This window comes from Haemaphysalis longicornis, unplaced genomic scaffold, assembly GCF_048455015.1.
Source record: "Haemaphysalis longicornis isolate Haplotype H1 unplaced genomic scaffold, Haemaphysalis longicornis Haplotype H1 scaffold_1, whole genome shotgun sequence".
NCBI classification, from domain to species: Eukaryota; Metazoa; Arthropoda; class Arachnida; order Ixodida; family Ixodidae; genus Haemaphysalis; species Haemaphysalis longicornis.
Genome location: NW_027526203.1, coordinates 209840007 through 209854729, shown reverse-complemented (window position 1 = coordinate 209854729; position 14723 = coordinate 209840007).

Below are 14723 nucleotides of genomic sequence, written 5' to 3'. Positions count from 1 at the left end.
TTGAATGCGTATACAGTAAATTACACTGCCTTAAGAACGGCCGGGGAATATAAATAACGAGGAGTTTATTTAACGAGTTGTTAGAGAAATAGGCACGTTCACAACATAAAAGTTACGGCTGCACGTGTTTTTGGCTTTCGCAGATAAAATTTCAGCGAACCTCCACCTAACTTAACTTAAAAGAACAACCGTATTTCACTCATGTGCGCTCAATGTAGGAGTACGCATGTGTTTTCTGGGATCCCTACAGCAAAGATCTGGTTGACACGCTCGAAAACATACAGAATAGGGCCATCTGAATAGAGCCATCTGAAGAAGGGCGTCATTCGTAACACGTCTACAATTTTCTTAGCGTAGTACGACTTTAGAGGAAAATGAAGTTCTTTTGGACTTTAAGGAGTGTGCACGTAACTCATGAAAACAACATAAAAAATGTATTGAAACTGAAAGTACTTCTTTTATCTCTTCTAGGATCAGCCCTGTGAAAGATCATCAGAAAAGTTGTTCGAGTAGAAAATTTCTTTGCAAGAAAAATGGGAAAATACTGGACATACTTTTTGTGTGAAGTAAATTATATTGAATGCTGCTGAGTGCTTTGTGGTGTACCGAACCGCTTCGTAAAGGCATTCGCACCGGTTTTATATACAAAGAGATTGGTCAAGCACCTGTTGTAAAAATAGTTGATTTACTCAGAGCATGAAAGTCTTGTCTTAAAAGAAATTGCCTACAAGCGGCACTTTCATCTTTGTGAAATTCAAACCACTAAAGTATGTGCCTTCCGCACCCCCCCCCCCCCCACCATCCTTCCTTGTTTATTACAGGTAAGCCGCCCCACAGAAGATATCGGGACCTGGACAATACATCTATTCCAGCTCTGCAAAGAAGTGAATATTTGCTGTATTCGACAGTAAAAGAGGCACAGGAATTAAAGGAACGACCATGTGTGAGCACTGTTGAATAAGTTATTTTGGTGTAAACTGACGCTGATAATTAAGCCAGGCTGCGCTGAAGGCTGAGCGGCTGGTGGTTGCGCGCGGGCTAACTTTGATGTGGGTGCAGTGGACCCAAAATGGTGGGTTCGTGCTGCTGTACAGCGCGATTGAGTCATCTGCTTGCGCTGCATGCAGTGGTCGTCCACCGGCCTCAGTACAGTTAACGTACTGTGGCTGAACTACCATGCCCGTAGCACGGCCGAATTTCTGGCAGCTTTAGTCCGGCTGGAGTCCGACGACCGCATCTTGGCTGTCCTCCGGTGGCCGTACTTCGGCCGCACACGGGTAGCTTTGGGATGGCCGGAGCCCTACGGCTGGAATCTGGCCTATGAACGTAAGCCGGTCGACTGGCCGACCGACACTGGCCGTTGTACAGTGGTGGGAGTAAGGCGTATACGGCCAAAAGACCCACATTTGGACACGGGCCGAACATGGTTGCCGGAGAAAGGCCGGGCAGAAAATAACCGGCCGAAGTACACCGGCTTGAGTAAGGCCGAACAGTCCTGTGCTGCCTGGGACTAGTCTGCTAGCTGAGATAGTAGACGAATTCGGCTTGATTGATGTCGGGGAATGCCTTGAGGGTACGAGAGACGTGAGATTCACACATTTTCAGTGGTGCAGCCACGCACGGCTAGATAGGTTTTATTTTTCGCTAAATTTAATCCAACAATGTCATGGCTATGATGTACAGCCGATTTCTTTCTCGGACCACTGTTTGGTTAAATGCAGACTGGGTAGGAAAAACAGAACACCCCTTTCTCGTGGGATCTGTAGAAACTGAATGAAAAGCTGTTACATGACGAAATGTTCATGGGTTTTGTAGTAGAAAAAATTACGGAAATAGCTGAAGGCCACAACGGTAAAATCGGGGAGAAGTGGGAGATGTATAAGCAAGACGTTAAAGTAAAAGCCATAGAAAGGTCTAGCTGTATAAAATATGAGGAAAAAAGAAAAGAAAACCTTTTGCGAGTGAACCTACAAAAGTTGATTGCGTTGGAGAACAAAAATCCAGGAATGTTCAAAGGCGACATAGGGCAGATTAAGCACAAACTCGAAGTCATTGACCAAGACCACTATCGCGGAGCGCTAGTACGCGTTAGGGCGGAACATTGGACGTTCGGGGATTGATTGATTGAAGACACGTTTATTCCATTTTCTTGCGCTTGCGCGCTGCTATGGATAGATGGGTCGGTAGGGGATTGGTAGGGAAGGGGAAGTGGGAAAAGATAATGCCGCCATTCACTGCGTCAGCTGCCTGGACGTAACACTATGGTCGCCTGGAGTCATAGCCACCGTACTGTCCTGCGCGTCGCCACAAAGCCGGTCGCCAACGACTGGTGCTGCGGGGTCCAACAGAAAAAGCAGCAGGGCGCGCCACAAGCTAGTAGCGTACCCAGCAGGAGCTTTTGGTGGCGGGCAGGACCAGGACTGGAGAGACGTGGGCCAGGGTCCAAGTCGCACGTTGGTGAGGGCACGGTACCGAGGAATACTGTAGCGGGGGCAGTCCCACACTAGATGTTGTAGGTCTGCCCTGGTATGGCAAGTGCTGCAGGTGCCCGGGACACTGGGAGCGGCCCCACGGCGATGAAAACGGTGGAGCAAAAACGGTGTGAGCAGTGTTCCCGTCTGAATCCGTCGGATGATCACAGTTTCCCGCCGGGAGAACTCATGGGAAGGAACTGCAGGGATCTGGAGGGGGTTGGCCATGGCTACGAGGTAAGCTGTCCGGCGCGTTTGACTAAGCTGCCGTTCAGCCGTGGGATCAGCTTCTTCTTGAGGGACGGGCAAGGACCTCGTAGCCACGAGTGGGGAGGGGCTCCGAGCTAGCACGGAGAGTAAATGTGCGCGTGCTAGTCGGTGCACTTTCTCATTTCCAGGGATGCCGCAGTGTGCTGGAACCCAGTGAAGTGTGAAGCCGTTACCCGATGCCCGGAGTTTCATAACGTTGCGGTGAATGACTTCGGTGACGGGGCTGGTGAACTGCACATTGGCACAGGCTCGATACGCTGCCTGTGAGTCTGTGTACACATGGTGATGTACAGGTGAGCTTGTTAGGTCTTCCTGGAGAGCTGCGTCCAGATAGTCACAGATAGCTTGCAGTTCAGCTTGTGTGCTGTGGGCCGGAGTGACACCGACGTGGTGACGGATACCTTGAAGTCCAGTAGTTTCGTTGAACCAGGCTGTGGCGTACACAATGTGCGAGTCTACTGCAGTGGGCATGGCCACGTCCGTGTAGATGACACGCTCGTGCCTAAATGCCGCCTGTGTGGAGCGGGCGTGACGTTTCGCATGGGCTGCTCTTCGACCGCCGTGATCAGGTCCCATGTGGACGGGTAGTGGCTTGCCATCTGTAATGGTAATGTACTCCCACGGAGGTGTGCGTCGCGGGAGTAATGGTAGACCACTAGTGTTATAGCCCAAACGGCGAAGGGTGTCACGGCCAGCCTCTGTCGAACGAAGCCGGACTTCTTGCGTGTGCCGGTGCGTGTCTGTAATCTCGGACAAGTCATTAATAAGGCTGCAGCTCTTCAGCGCTTCGAGGCAGGTGTAGCGGGGAAGCCCCGTGACAATTCGTCGTGCTTCGTTGAGCAGCCTTTCGAGTGCAAGCTTCCGGGTGCGATTGATCGGGTGGTAAGGAAGTCCGTAGACAATACGCGAGACTAGCAATGCTTGCACAATCTGCCGCATCTCCCTTTCCTTGACACCTCTCGTACGGTTCGAAATACGTCTGAGAACGTGAAGAATTTGCTTGCACGTCTTTAATGTCCTTTGGAACCAGGTAGAGGCGGTACAGTTATCGTCCAGGTGCATGCCCAGAATTCTGATCGACTGTTTTCTTGAAATCTCTTGGCTTCCAATGCGCAATCTGTATGCCTCCTTCTCCGCCTGTTTCACCGCTGTACGCCTGCCCCCGTGAATGACCACGAATTCGGTCTTATCTGGTGCAATAGTGAGGCCGACATCGCTCATGTGATCATGTATGATGTCCAGAGCCTGTTGGAGGGACGTTCGGGGAGGCACCCACAAAACGGGCGTTAGGAATAGTAAAGACGCAAGCCCGGCGGAATATGATTGCAGAAATAGAAACCAACGGTTATGTAACTTCGGAAAAAGTGTAACTTCGGAAAAAGAGTAAGTGGAGCGCGCATTTTTCGATTACTATTGGCGGTGAGATCTTTGAGTGGCGCCCCCTGGCTCTGACGTCGGCTTAGGGATTCGCGCCGCTGTCGTCTGCTACACTCCGCTTGTGAGGGGCAGCAGTGCCTGGGCTAGAAGTCGCCCGCTTCGTTGCTGTAGTGCGTAAAAAGCGTATTTCTAGCGACTCAGTTATTTTGCCAGCTTCTGAAGCATCTGAATAATTTGAAGCTGTATCCCCCACAAGTTTGCAACACACGAAGAGATAGAGAACAACTTTCTTCAGAGTATCGGTCAGAAGATCGTGTGTAACTCGTCCTTTCTTGCTTATTCGCGAGGATCAGCGCTCAGAGCTTCTCGATAAGTATTCAAAATGCGTAGGCTTCCCTGCAGTATTTCTTAGATGCTCCTATGAAGACTCAGCAGTCTAATGCTACGTACCAAGCAGCGGCCTCTACACGCTCATCGCACAGCAGGAAATAAAGCGGCTTTCTTCTGTTTCTTTCGTTGTTGTCTTGTATCGGATTAATGTTTCTTGCTTTTTTTTTTCTGCCCAACGCATTAATTTTTCTGCGCCGTCACCAACTTCTTATTAGGAGGTTTCGGGATGTTTGGGAACCTCACAAAGGTCGTGTGGATATTTCCTTCATTTTTTATGGCATACATTCCCTTCTTCACAAATTGGCTTTCATTACTGCTGCGTGCAAGAAGGCGCATATCCACAGCGTGCTTTGTTTATTCACATGCAAATACAATGAGAAGGTTTGTGCTACGCCACCGCGATCGCGCCCTAAACAACGTGGTCCACAGTACTCGAAGGCGGCTTTTGTGCTCCGAATTTATATCGTAATTATATCGTTATCATAACGGACTGACTCATCTCGAACAATGATGACATGATTACGGTGCTGAAGGCATGATATACTCGTTAACTAACGTAATAAATAGTATACCTGCATATATTACAAGACTCGAAACCGAAGAAGAATTCCAAGTAGCTCTTTATTGCTTTTCAACCCTTCCAGGCGCGAAGAACAAATCCTATTCTACTCGGGATGGCGTTCTATGATTTGAAGAAAATTACTTTTACTCTCTTGTCCTGGACTGAGGACCCGGCCCACTAACCAGATCGATTTAATTGTTAAACAACGTTTTCCCCGCCTCCCCGTACTCCTCCTCCTCCTCTTGAGTGCAGTTTTCCTATAACGCATATCCGATTATCGGGAAGATATGGCTGTGCAAAATGTTCCGAAATATCCCTCCAGGTCTTAACAAACATATATCTGTTACTATAAATTTAACGAAGACGTAACTCGTTTTGCTCAATAAACCTCCATACTGGTTAGATGCCTGGTATAGAATCAGCACGCGCGTATATACACACTGGGTTATTTGGAACTCAACCTACAGTTTTTGCAGTCTATAGTGCATGTCGGCAAACTTTCATGCCTTGACAACGTAAAGTGACGTGACAAAACGCGTTCGAGCGTTCGGCAAGGTTGCAAAAACTGTTTTACCTTACATATGATTACCGGAAATCGTGATGCCTTCTGCCAAAGCCGACAGCCCTGAAGGTCTAGAATTTGTTTTGGTCTTCCATTTGCGCTGTTGTCGGTTATTAGCAGCTGACTGTTCCTTTTGTTCGAATGCTTACATGAGAAGCTGACGCCTAGCTCCGACTCTTCGCGCTCCGCACAGGACCGGCTTCGCAAGGAATGGGGTGGCGCCGGTAAAGTTTCTCCCGTAGCGGTATCCAAAACTATACTTTAATTGACACCATGAACTAGTGTATGCGATTTTAAGCCTATTATTATGATAAAAAGTTACCCACACGCCAATTCTGGTGCGGACAAGCATCAGACGTTGACCGAGCGCAAAGAAACAGCAGGGAGAGCGATCCTGAGTGAAGCAGACGACAAATGCGAGAATCCCTAAGCTGACATCACGGAGGCGCGCTTCGCAGCGCCGCCTGTGTTCGCGCTCACCGCCAATAAGGCACTGTTCGCTTTCAGAGAAACCGAGTTATAAAAATACAAGCCAGATTTTATCGGTGCGTTGCCACGCTTGGATGACGAAACAAAGGAATGGCTCGAACAACACTTCTCGGCCGAGGAAGTTAAGTGTGCCATCGAAAACCTGAATCCGGGCAAGTCACCGGGTCCTGACGGGCTTAGTGAGGCGTTCTATAAACATCTGAAATCTTTGATATCTCCTGTTCTTGCCGACATGTACAATCAAAGCTACGAAACTGAAGCGCTTCCTCCGTCTTTTTCTACCTCCCATACAATACTAATTCCGAAAACAGACGACAGGCAAACATTACGAGATGTTAAAGCATACCGACCAATCTCGCTGACAAACGTTGATTACAAAATTTTTATGAAGGTTCTGGGGAAAAGGTTACAAATGGTAATCCAGAAAATTGTAGGTCCACATCAGAGTGTGGCATCAGGGGTCGTAACATATTTACGAATATCCACAAGGCAAGGTGCGTACTGGAATGTTGCGATGCAATGGGCTCGGGCATGGCGGTTCTCCAGCTCGACCTGGAGAAAGCCTTTGACTGCGTCTCCCACAAGATCCTGTTTTATGTTTTAGAGCACATCAACCTTGGTTCTTTCATTGTACGGGGAGTGGTGATGGCGTACCGAAACTGCACTACACGGTTGATAGTGAATAAGGAATTGGGAGCGGTCATCGAGGTGCAACGTTCGGTGCGCCAGGGTTGCCCCCTAAGCCCTTTATTGTTTTGTGTATACAGAGAAGCGCTGTGCCTGAGCATCATTCATAATGGTAAAATAAGCGGATTTAAATTGCAGGAGACAGAGGTCAAACTTCTCGCCTATGCTGACGACCGTTGTTTGCTAGAACAAAGAAAGCGTGATGTTCGCCGTGGAAACAGTGAAGAATTTTGGGGAGGTCACGGGGAGTCTGGTAAGTTGGGGAAAATGCCTGGGGTTTTGGCACGGTGAATGGATGTCAACGCCAGCGATCTTTGCTAATGTAGCTTGGGTAACCACCCCAGTAAAGTACTTGGGAACCCCTCTGGAATACTATCGCGACAGTGAGCCCTACTGGCGGGGGCAGGTGCAATCACTGAAAGAGAAAGCGGAAAAAATGAAAGCAACTGGGCTGTCAGTGTTCGCGAGAGCCACGACTTGTAATCCTTTCTTCGTGGCAAAGCTTTGGTTCGTTATGCAAGTGCTGCATTGTTCGCGTTTGAATGTCCAGAAGCTGCATCGCGTATTTGCTGTTTTGGTGTGGGGGTCCACGTGGGAAAGGTGACGAATTTGTTTCGGCGAATCCGTGACGGCGGATTAGGACTGACTCATCTGTTAGTACGGCAACTCGTAAATCGATTTTTGTTTCTACGCGATGTACAGGACCCTTTTCTACGCACTGTAATGCAAGTTCGGTTAATGCGTGCTTTGCCAGAATTTGTGGTTTCTTGAAGTTGCATGCCAGGTGGTGTCCATGGATATTTTAAAGAAATTGTTTTGTCATTCCGATTATTATCAAAGCGTTTTTCGATGCAACATCTGGCCAATGTAACTGGGAAAAAATTATATAAGAATGTATGTGACGTAGTCTTCCCAGTGCCACTGCAATTGTTTTGCCATTCCGATTTTTATCAACGTGTTTTTCGATGCAATATCTGGCCAATGTAACTAGGAAAAAATTATATAGGAATGTATGTGACGTAGTCTTCCCAGTGCCACTGTATAGAGCTATGTACAGCAATGGTCCAGGTCAAGATGTTTTAAAAAGCGTCAAGCGAACGGAGGTGTCACCTGGGACAAAGACTTTATTTTTAAAATTGCACACGGGTACACTTTCAGTCGCTACTCGGATGAATGAAAGGGGGCTCTCGGTTCCATGAAGAACCGACTGCCCCATTTGCAAACAAACCGAAACTGTGGAGCATGTTTTTCTTCATTGTTAGGCCGCAGTGTTCCTTTGGGATGTCCTCCAACGGTCACTCCAGAAAGATTTGCCACTTCGCCCACACGGTATTCGTTTTTTGTGCATTGATAGAGACGACGGTGTACCATTTGACAGTGTCATGTTTTTAGGTTTGCACAGCATTTGGCGTTCTCACATGGCTTGGCTGCATTGCGATGTCGACGCGCGACCAACGAGACAGTATTGTAGGGAAAGTGTGTCACAGTTTGTTGAAGTTCAGAGAGCGAAGAACTCTCCACGAGAGTGGTTGTCTAAAATTGAACCCCTGACTACGCTTAGGGAATTTGAAATGACAACACCGGCCCTGGGGGGCATGGTGGCATTACTGTGATTTTTTTTCTCAGTCATTGTACCTGGTACCTGGTGTTGCTGTCTTAGATGGGCAATAAAGAAAAAAAAATGCGGCGGCGCAGTGGTCTCGCGCCTCGCGCCCGCTAGGTTAACGTTGCGGGTTCAATTCGCGGCGAGGCAGCTTTTTTTTCCTTTTTTGTGAGCGGTTTTTTTAAGGGGCATGGTTTGCATATCCAATTGCATTTCCATGGTTTGCATATCCATGGTTCTCATTTGTATGCATCCGAGGATCCAGACAAAGAGTGCGTGTCGGAGCTGTCGCGGCTTGACATGGCGAGTCGCTGTGTTTACTTCCGTGGTGAAGCACGTGTGTGCGGGAGCAGACGCCGCAGTAAAGTGATGATGATGATGATCAAAGGCCTCCCCTTTGAATCGGGGTGACGGCGTGCGCCATCTAGCCTGTCTTAGTAGTTTGAATTTAAATTTAGTCCCTCAACTCGGATTTCTTTTTAATTCTGCCCTGCCGCTACCCCTGCCTGGAATGTTATTTTATCGACTTCCCTGCTTTTTCTATCCGGCTTTTTCTATTCAAATTTTATCCGGCTGAATCTTTTGGCATCCTGTTACTATGTGGTCGATTGTTTCTTTATCCCTGCCACATCCAACACATGTCTCATCCTGTGACGAATATTTGCTCATGTAAGTTCCAGTTCTCAAGCAGCCAGCCCGCGCCTCAAAGAGCAACGCACTACCTTTATTGTTGTCATAAAAGTTCTCTTTCCGGATCTCTTTTGCTTGTTTCGTAGATTCCCAGCGGTACCTTCTTTTCCATCCTCTCTTTCCACATGAGCGTCTCTGTTTCCTTCACTTGATTTTAACTGCCCCCCCCCCCCCTTGTTTATTTGCCGCAGTCAAAGTATATTTAGTCGCCAGCTTTCGCGTCCTCTTCCGCCATTGGGTGTCGACACTTTTAAGGTAGACGTACCTGTGCACTCTGGCTGCCCAGTTCTTCTCATATAATTGTCTAAGCCGCTCCTCAAAACGTATTTTACTTTGCGCTTCCCTCGCCTCAAATGAAGCCCATCCCATATCGCCTTGTACCGCCTCATTTGTAGCCTTACTGTGAGCTCCCAGTGCTAACCTGCCGACTGCCTTTTGGTGAACCTCCATTCCCGAAGGATATCGGACTTTAAACATACCGTAATTACCCGATTCTAACGCGCCCCCGATTCTAACGCGCACCCTATTTTCCTGGCAAAAAAACCGAAAAAACTTGCACTTCCGATTGTAACGCGCACGGAACTTTGAGCAAGAAAAACGAATGCGACATAAACGGGTGATTTATTTCTCGAAGTAATCTCACCCATCTCCCTCCTCGTCGCTCTCCGCTGACCACAACATCTCGTCCTTGGTGCCGTCAAGCGCGTTCGCGATGTCACACTTCATAACGAACGTTCAACCATGATCGATGGGATATCGTGGCCCACGCCTCGCACGCCCTTCCTGCGAACTTCTCCAGAGGCGCACGCTTCAGCCGACCGCTCGTTTTGAACGCGCCAGAGCCGCTGCTGTCATTGCTGTTATCAAGTGCGCAAGTGGAACGATTTGACGATTTGTGGGAACGCCGATAGAAAAGTCTGGGCGCCTATGCTTCGTGCGTCCGAAAAATTGTTGCTAAAAGCTTTGGCGCCATCTTGAGATGGCGATGGGCGAGACGAAATTTTCGTTGTTTCGGCAGTTTCGGTTTCGTATCCGATTCTAACGCGCATGCGATTTTTCGACCTATTTTTCCGGAAAAAAGGTGCGCGTTAGAATCGGGTAATTACGGTAATACGGCATTAGAGAACGTGAGCGCCCGCACCATTACCCCTTTCCAGATGCCTCGCACTACCTCGTACTTATTGTATCCCCAAAGTGCTCTATGTTTCATTACTGCTGCATTTCGTCGCCCTTTCAGTTTGAGGTGTTTTTCATGGGCATTCAGGTAGCCTTTTCCTTCATTAAGGCAGATCCCCCAGTATTTGTACTTATTTACTAATGGTATGGCTTTCTTTTGAATTCTTATTGGTGCTGTATGAGCTTCCTCGTTGAACACCATGACTCCAGATTTCTGTGGGTTAAAATGTAGGTCTTGGTACCTTGCCTCATCACCACAAATGTCGGCCATTTTTTGAAGGTCTTCCGCATTATCTGCAGCAACACCATATCGCCCGCTTACATCAATCCCGGAATCTGTTGCTCCACCAACTCTCCATTGCTTCGGTACGACAAGTCAAAGCCTAATCCACTCTCCTCCAATCGTTTTTCCATTCCTCTAATGTAAAGTGTGAACAGCAATGGCGAAAGGGGCACCCCTGTTTTAAACCTCTTCGAATGTACACGGGCTCTGTGCCTGTACGCCCTTCCCATGTAACATGCGCCTTGTTATCCTCATATATTGCCCTTAGCAGCCCTACAATTTCTGACCGAATTTCCTCTTCTTCTAGTATATGCCACAGCCATCCCCTATCTACGTTGTCATAGGCTCCCTTTATGTGCACAAACAGTAGCCATGTTGGTCTGCCGTGTGCTGCCGAAATTTCGATGGTCTGGGTTATTACGAAAATATTGTCTTCTAAGCGTCGAGCCGGCCTAAATCCATTTTGCAGTTGCCTTAAAATACTGTTACTTTCCACCCACTTCAACAACTCGGCTTTGATGGCTTGTATAGCTAATCTATAGAGCACTGACGTGAGTGTAATCGGCCTGTAAGAGCCCGCCTTGTCCTTCTCTCCCTTGCCTTTATAGATCAACCTCATTCTGCTTTCGCGCCATTGCGTGGGAATCCTGTCGGATTTTATAGCGCGCTCGATGGCTCTGGGCGCCTTTCCCGCTGGTCCCAAATGGTTGATAATCTCTATTGGGATTCCATCCGGTCCTGTTGCCGTACTTTTCGGAACACTGTGTTCTGCCTTTTTCCAGTCCAAAAATTCCATATTAAATTTTTTATCTGTCGCTCTTCTATTGGCCCAATGTGTCCGGGTAGCCGATATCTCGCGTGTTTGGCCGAAAGTATTTGCTATGACTCCATGTAGGTATTTTATTGCGCTATCCCCCAGGAGAACGTTACCGTCCCCGTCCTGTATCTGAGTCTGCACATCTTTAGTCGTTGTTCCCAATGCTTTTGAATGATTCCAGAATTTTTTTTGGGGCGCTCTTATCCTTCTTACGTATACCTGATACCCATTTCTCACTCGCAGTTTTAATCTTTGCTGGTACTAGTTTTTGCATCTCAAATTTCTTTTTTCGGTACCGGTTCCACCGTAACTGCACCTCTTCATCCTGATACCCCATTTGTTTTGCCTTTCTGTGCAATCTAGAAGCCCGTTGTCGCTCTTCAATAGTCAGTTTAATTTCCTTGTCCCACCAGCTTCGTAGTTTCCTTTTACCCCTCCAGCGGTTTTGTTTCCTTACTTTGTATATTTCCTTCTGTATACAACTCACAACCTCGTCATATTCCCACACATTCGGGGGCTGGGCCTCTAATTCTCTTTCGATGCTAGTGACGATGTCTGCTATCTGCTTTTCGCTTAATTTCGGGAGCCCAACCTCCGGTGTTTCCTGCCTAACCCCCCCCCCCCCCCCACTGTCAAATTTCAGGATCATACGCCTGTGGCCGCTGCCCAGGCTGTTTTTTTCCTTCTTCATCTATCGTCATTTGGTTCAGCCGCTCGTACATGTGCTCTGAGACCAGGCCGTAGTCTATGCAAGACTGTCTATTGCCGCTTTGCCACGTTATCTGTCCGTCGCATTTATGCTCCCGGTTAACTATTAGCAGTTGCTGTTCTTCACACATATCTAGAACTATTGCTCCGTTATAGTCCGTATATCCATCTAGATCCTCAATGTGGGCATTTAAGTCTCCTACTAATATCACCTCGCCGGATTCTTTAAATTTCTTTATGTCCTTCCTGAGGCAGTCCACCCATTCTTTATTCTGTACTCTGGCGTCATTTCCTGTCCACAGATAGGCCACTCCCAGCCGTGTCTTTTTTCCCCCCACCGTTCCACAAACCCATAAGTGCTCCTTACAGCCCTGATTCTCCCTTTGCCAATTCCCTCCTCGCCTAATCAATATGCCTACGCCCCCACCTTTCCTCTCTCCCGCTGCCCTGTTGCACCCCACCCATACGTAGTCATTCATCACTGGTGGCTCCTCCATATCTCTCAGGTGGGTTTCAGTCAAGGCGTACACGTCAATTTCTTGTTTCTCGAGTTGGGATTGTATCTCAACCGAATTTTCCTGCTCGCGGCCGCCTTGCATGTTTATATAACTAATTTTAGTTCCACGGTTTATTTTCCTTTTCTTTGCTTTACGTTTCCGCCGCCATGCATCAATGCCCCTGCCTTAATTCGCTACCTCCTCCCCTCAGTCCGCCTTCTTCTTGGACGTTTCCTCCCCCCCCCCCCCACACACAAAAAAAAAAAAAGCCACTGTGCGGGCTTCCAGTCGCTGCCCTACAGGCTCAGCTAGACGGTTACTGAAGTGTATGCCGTCGAACACAAACGCCCCGTTGCGGCCTGCACGGACCAGGTCCCGGTTCAGGTTGACCACCTCAAAATTCATCGTTTTACCCAGGGTCCAAAGCTCCCTGTTTGCCGCAACCACCGCACTTTCTACGCGGATTCCTTGTTTCTGCACCTCCGGCACCGTGCAGACCGCAACCTGCACATCCACCGAGACCGCCCTCAGCTCGTTGACACCCTTCGCAATCTGTTTCGCGAACCCGCCCCCGCGTCCCTGCAACACATCGTTCACACCCCCCCATTATCACTACCAAGCTGCGGTCCTCCATTCTGTCCCACAGTTGCCCCTTTGCTTGTTCGATCACTTCCCCTACTCTTTTTCCGGGAAGCTTGCTCACCTTCACGCGTTCGTTGTCTCCCACCCTCCGATTGATCACCTCTCCTACCCTGCCCATGTTGGAGTCGCCGACAACGATGACTTGGCGCCTCCTCTCGTCTTTAGCCGGTATTTTTGCGGGTGTTCGAGGTCTACTGTGGTTGACCACGGCAGCAAATGACCCGGCTGGCGATCCACCACTTTCCGGCGAAGCGTCGGTGCTTTCTTTGCGACCCGAGTCCGCTCTGCGTTGACGGACACCGCTCTTGCGCGCAGCATCAGTCGCCCTCTGTGGCTCTTCGTTCTTACCGGCGTGCCGCTCATCGTGCTGATCCCGCGCACTCACGTCGTCTCCTACCGCCGGAGTCAGCTCTTCCACTCGCTTTTCCAACTGGGCCTGCCCTTCTCGCGCTTTGTCCAGCTCGGCCATTGTGCGCACCAACTGAGTGGTCTTCGCCTGCCCCGCCTTGTCAAGCTCGGCAACCCGCGCCTCGAGAGCCATTCGCGCTTCTCTGCTTCTCGAGGCGCTCGAAGCCTTGTCTTGTTCGTTCGCAAGGCCTATATTCGAAGGGCGCCTTCTTAGCGTCGGCCACGCACTCAAACTCCGTCTCTCCCAAGTAGCACCAGCGCAGGCACTCTGGGCACTGCACTTGGTCTTCGTCCCTAGTCCTCGGGGCCATCATTCGGCCAAATCCTAGGCCGAAGTCGCCCCGCCACACAAACAAAGCCCGCTTAGAATTGTTTTTTTTTCCACTCGAACACCAAAAAGCCTGTCGCGTCGCCACCGCTCTGTCACCCACGTTGCTCCTAATCCTCAAAACATCTCTATCGCTGCGCTAAAACAAACAAAAAAAGCACTAACTGCTACCACGTGGCTTGACTACTTGTTACATCTATATTCCTGTTTACTTACGCTATCTGCTCTTTTATCTGCTAACCTCTAATAATTAAGTCGAGTTCTACTTCTGCAACATTATCCCAAACAAAAAAGGAACGAAAAAAACCAAAAACTTATCGTTTTCGTTTTCCGGGCCGTCACCTCCGATGCCGATGCAGCGTACCGCAGCGCCGCATGGTAGACACACGTGGCAGAGCGTCCCCGCAACACTGTGACGTCACTGCTTGAATCGGCGCCCAGAAACCGAAACCGAATCCTGTTCACATGAATCGTGCGATAATAAATTTTTTACTCAGAATATGGGCATGTGAAAGCATGTATCACGCTTTCTAACGAAATATAACACGTTTGCAACAAAGAATGCACAAGCAACCAATTTGGTGGCACAACACCTTTAAACAGAAAAGATATAGTACTACTGACAGCGCGCGCTTGGGTGCAAAATCGCACGTTCTACCAATTTTTGTTGAGATCACAGTCCGAAGCAGGGGCAAACGTTCCGCGCAAACTGCATTGCGTCCTCGTAATTGCCCGCAGAATTTTCATGCTGTATGCAACAACT